Here is a 6,000-nt window from a genome sequence, read left to right as displayed (position 1 = left end):
TACACATATTACTCATCCTCACTCCTATAGAAACTAAACGCTTTTTACTTTCTCATCGAAGCAATGACTCCACTGGTGAAATGATTGATTTAATCCATAGATGGATTTTTCAAGCTTGCACACTCTATTGTGGTATTTAGCATCGACAAAACCCTCTGGCTGACACATATAAACATCTTAATCTAGATTCCCGTTAAGGAAAGCGGTTTTGACATCCATCTGCCAAATTTCATAATCATGAAACGCAACGATGGTTAACATAAGCCAAATAGACTTGATCTTGGCCACTGGTGAGAATGTGTCATCATAGTCAACCCCTAGGGTTTTAGTAAAGCTCTTTGCAACCAGTCGTGCCTTGAACATGTGCACCTTTCCATCCATGGTGGTCTTCTTCTTGAAGATCAATTTGCACCTAATTGTCTTACGACCTTATACATTGTCAACCAAGTTCCAAACTTGATTGTCATACATGGATTGGATGTCACTGTCCATTTCCGCTTTCTATTTGGTAGCCTCAGGGACCACTATGGCATCCTTTTAGTTAGCGGGTTCATCCAAATTTATCAATGTAATATCATTAATAAACATGTCATCATATTTTGTTATATGGAAACCATACGACACAGGTGGAACGCTATCTCTGCTAGAATGCCTAAGAGGCAATGGCTGGTCAACTGGTTAAACAAGAATCTCTTCCTCAAGGTGAGCGCTAGTGTTAGAGGTTCTTTCACCGCTTGATTCTTGAATTTCTTCAAGATCAATTATGCTCCCACTGTCCTCTTGGCATATGATTATCTCTCACGGAAGACTCTCCTCCATGCTATGAAGACCACATTCTCACTAGGTCTATAGAACAAAAATCCAAAGGATTTCTGTGGATAGGCGATGAAAATACATCGCTCACTTCGAGGTTGAACCTTGTGGTGAGTCTCTTGTTAACATTCCCTGTCCACATCTCGTGAGGTGTTTTGGCAACCTTCTTTGTTGGGACTAGATTAATGATATGGGCGACAGTCTCTAAGGCATGCCCCCAGAATGAAATTGGTAGCGAAGCTCGACCCATCATGGAACGAACCATGTCCAACAAGGTCCAATTACACCTCTCAGCCACACCATTAAGTTGTGGTGTCCTAGGAGGTGTCAGTTGTGAAACAATTCCACATTTCTTAAGATAATCATGGAATTCGATACTAAGATAATAACCACCTCTATTAGATCTGATCATCTTTATCTTCCTGCCCAATTGATTCTCCACTTCTTTCATAAACTTTTTGAACTTTTCAAAGGTTCCTGACTTGTGCTTAATCAAGTATATATATCTATATATGCTATAATCATCAGTAGAAGTCATATAAAAGCGATATGCATCCCTTATGGTGGATCTGAAGGCCCCACACACATCTATGTGTATGAGATCCAACAATCCGTCACCTTTTTCACAAGAACCAGTGAAAGGTGATTTAGTTATCTTCCTAAGTGAACGGGACTCACACACATCATCTGACCTAAGGTCAAATGACTCCAACACTCCATCCTTTTTGGTGTTGGGCAATGTGCTTTTTGTTGACATGTCCAAGACGACAATGCCACAATCATGCCTTGTCTAAACCATTAGACTAATCAATATGCAATACATTATTTCCTAAGTTATCTACAACCATCACAATTTCATATACACCATTACAAGGAAATTCTTCAAAATAAAAAATACCATTATAATAAGCATTTATAGAACCGCTTTCATTATTAGACGAATATCTAAACCCTTTTATGTACAAACTATGAAAAGAAATAATATTCCTCGTCATTTCTGACGAGTAGCAACAATCATTCAAATTTAAACCTAACCCACTACTAAGCATTAAAGAGTAAACTTCGATCTTGGTAACAGGAGATGATTTCCTATTGCCCATTATTATGTTTATCTTCCTTGCAAGTACTTCGGGCAGCTTCATTTCCAATGACCTTTTTCATGGCAGTAGAAGCACGTTGCTTCTTTTGGATCAGAGGAGGGAGGGGCATAATTGGCTTTACCTTTGGATCCACTAGAAAAAGATCCATCATGAGACATTCCCTTCCAATTATGTAAGGGAGCTTTCCTCTTTTTCCCTTTTCCATGTCCAATAACCAGCACTGGGGCAGCAGCAGGAGTGGATTCAACACTTTTTCCTTTTAATCCACTTTCAACAGTTCTTAAAATACCTTCAAGTTTGCTCAATGTGAATTCATCCTTCCTCAGATGACAAGCCATTTTGAACTAATTATAGTAGGGAGGAAAAGAGTGCAAGGCTATGTCTATAGCCAGCTCTTCATTAAAGTTGACATTCAACTTGAGCAAACGATCCACATACCTTTGCATCCTTTGCAGGTGGGTCATGATGGACTATCCATCCTTTATCTTGGTTGTTATGAATAAGGTGACTACTTCATACCTCTCTTGACATGATCTTTGATGGTACATTTCTATCAAGTCCTGGCACATCTCGTAAGGTCAATAGTCCTCATAGAACCACAATAGCTCAAGAGTCATAGTGGCCACCATAATGCGTGACACTTTGGTCACTTCCTTGCATTAGGCCCTATACTCAGCCGTTACTTTGGGATTAGCAATGGCTTCATCTATCTCGACCAGTTCCTTGTCGAGAATATGTTCCTTATCCTTGTAATGTAAGGCCATCCTGATGGTTCCGATTCAATCACTGAAATTGATCCATCAAATGTGACCCTCCCACAAATGATCAGGAGTGAGAGTGGGTTTGAGGAGTTGTTGTTATTGGATTTTTAGACAAAAAAACTTTTTTGGGCCATACATCTGAAAAAGAAGAAAGACAAGTTTTTTATTAGATAGGAAATCCTTAATATAACACCCAAAATGAAATATTAAGGCTAGGACCCAATCCAATAATTCACAATTCAGAAAAGTGATGCCACAATCCAATTGTAAATTATTTGAAGATAGGTAAATGACAATTTACCAATTCCACAATGAAAAACCAAATTTAAATAAATAAGGTTTTATTAGATGAAATTCCTAGATCTTTTTAGATTCATTAAATTATTCAATGGCATGTTTAATCTCGATTATACCCTTTAAGTTTGTGACTGGGATACCGAGGATCACAAACAAGGTGTGAATAACCATGCCAATTAGCTTTGTACTCTCGATGTCATTTACCATCTAATAAATGTGCTAGTTAACCATACACGCTCCATTGATCAATGATAATTTACAGGTTACCCATTGCCACTCTTTGTTAGTCCACATTAGTGTGTCAGTTAACCACACATGCTCCACTAACGACTTGACAAACTACAATGTGCAGTTTCATGTACTAGCATCAAATTCACATTTTCCTAAAGTAACTAAGATTGGGAATTTATAAATCATTTAGTTGCTTTATATTCATCATTCCACGTATTAACGAGAGAATTAATGGCATATCCAACCTATTCGGATAACGACCCTCCACCAATCAAGGAAGCGGTGGGTTAGAGTGGACACCCATTCAACTGCCATTTTACAGGCAGTTTCCCTATACCCCCTTATAGATCGGTTTCGTGAATGATGCCTACTAATGGCAAGACTGACTCATCTTATACATATATAAATTAAACTTTTAATATTATAATAGTATAAGGGTGTATTTTAAACTTTTAAAATACTAGGGTTTCAGAATTTAATATTTCAAAATTAATCTTTTAATTAAATTTCAAATTCCAAAACTAAAAGGTGCAATTTGAAACTTTTTCAAAAATTACTAGATCAAATTTCAAATAATTAAATTAATCAAATAATTTGTCATTATCTTAAAATTTGACCAAATCAATCTTATTTGATAAGGAAATTAGATTACATTCAGAAAATTCAGTTTAAGGTATTAAAAACGAATCATGATAATTATCCTAATCCAAACAAGATCTCAAAATCGAAAAATCAGCTAACGGACGAGTCAACTCGTCGAGTCAACTCGTCGAGTCAGGGCATGGACTTGTCGAGTTTATCATACAGAATGAAAATTCTGTTTTTCTTTCGATTTGGACATATCACTATTACATCACATATAACTAAAAAACATCCTAGGCTCGGATCCCACCGATGGGTTTTGAGCATATCTACATTCCTGTGTGATCTTCTGACCCTAATTGCTTTGAATCTAATTTTTCACTAGTTATACATGCAAATAGAAATTCCAAAGCATTAACCCTAATACTAGCATACAATTTCGAAATCCATATGAAAAATAGGGATACAATATTATCTTGCTTGCTATCTAGTAATAATAAGAATTCCTTGGTTGATCTTAAATCTTGAAAGCTTTAGTGCCTCAAGTGTTGCTCCTCTAATGGAGTCACAAACACCAATAACAAAGGATGAAGGAGAGAGGAGGTAAAACACTATGAAAATTAGCTAGGGTTTTCCAAGAAGGCATGGGGTCAAAAAAATCATATGCTTGGGGCTCTTTATATAGTTGATGTTGCTAGGGTTTTTAGGTGGAAACCCTAATTTCCTTGCTTAGGCCTTAAGCAGTCCATGGACCTCCTATCTAGAAGTCTTGGATGAAATTCTATAGGGCCTCCTATAGATTATGTATAGTCTATAAATAAGGAGCCCAACACCCCAATTTTGCAACTATCAATGATTTACAAAACCAGTCCCCGTTCTTTTAACCAGTTCATTTAATCCCAAAATTAATTCCAAATTAATTTCTAAATAATACTAATTAAATAATATGATTTCTAATTAATTAATATATTATTCTTATAATATATTAATAAATCATTCATTAACTTCTTTCTCCAAAAGTCATCATGTCAAGTTGTTATGGTGAAGGCAACCCAAAAGGATCATGTTACTATCAAATCAAGTACATACCAATTATAGCTATGGACTTAGACACCTAATCCAACAATAAAGTCATTGACTTGGTTACTTTGCATGCCCCAAAAGGACCCAACTTCAAGATAGAACACTTTCCTTTAGCTAAATGGACATAATCTCATGTATGGGTGATTCTAAACCTTAAAGGTGCTAACTTTATGGACTTTGAACCTCAAAAACATCAGGAGTGGCAACTCGTAGCTCCTGACATGGTGAAAAACCACTAGATCTCATTCATGGTGCCAAAAAGGGTCCAAACCCCATAAAAACTAGATCTAACTTCTAATGATAAAGGTCATAGCTTTTTACCTCAAACAAGCTAGAAATGAAGTAGAGAATTAGGATCCACAAGAACTTCCTTGATCCACAACCTTGAACCAAACTCCTTTTTCTTGAATATGAACCAAAACATACCAAGATGCATACAATGAGCTCAAAAACACAACAATGGAGGCTTAAGAGACGATTTCTAGGGTTTTGGGCTGGTAAGGAGGCCATCCATTACGACATAAGGTTCTTATATCGGGTACAACACCCTAAATTAGGGTTTCCACTAACTACTCGTACGCCCCGCGTACTCCTCATACGCCCAATGTATGAGGTCTTGCATCCACAATCAGACCCTCCTAGTATGCGACGCATACACTAGTGTACGCCTCGCATATCGACCCTAGCACCAGTAACCCTAATATACTCCGAAGGCCATAACTTTCTAATTATAAATCCAATTTTGACAATCCTTATATCCATGAAAAGGTAAGGAGAAGCTCTATGCTTTAATCAAATCATACTAGCCTTGCAACATCCCGAATAAAAATCCAATTTCCATAAAATCCCGAACTGATATATTACCAAGATACCCTTTGGCTCTAAAACACAAACCAAACACCCGAATCATCTAAATTAAGTCATCCACCTCCAAATGAGTCTAGATCTCAATTCCTCAAGGGTCCCTAGTCTGCTAATACCTAATCCTTGATAACCACCCTGAAATGGCAAACAATTTGGACTAGGGCGTTACAACTCTCCCCCACTTGAATTAGATTTCTACCTCGAAATGCACAACAAGAATACAACACCCTTACAGAAAGGCATCCAAGCCCAACCCTAGCAGGGTTCTC

The sequence above is a fragment of the Lactuca saligna genome, chromosome 9 (assembly GCF_052625555.1).
Source record: "Lactuca saligna cultivar CGN05327 chromosome 9, ASM5262555v1, whole genome shotgun sequence".
NCBI lineage: Eukaryota > Viridiplantae > Streptophyta > Magnoliopsida > Asterales > Asteraceae > Lactuca > Lactuca saligna.
This window is presented reverse-complemented; position numbering follows the sequence as displayed.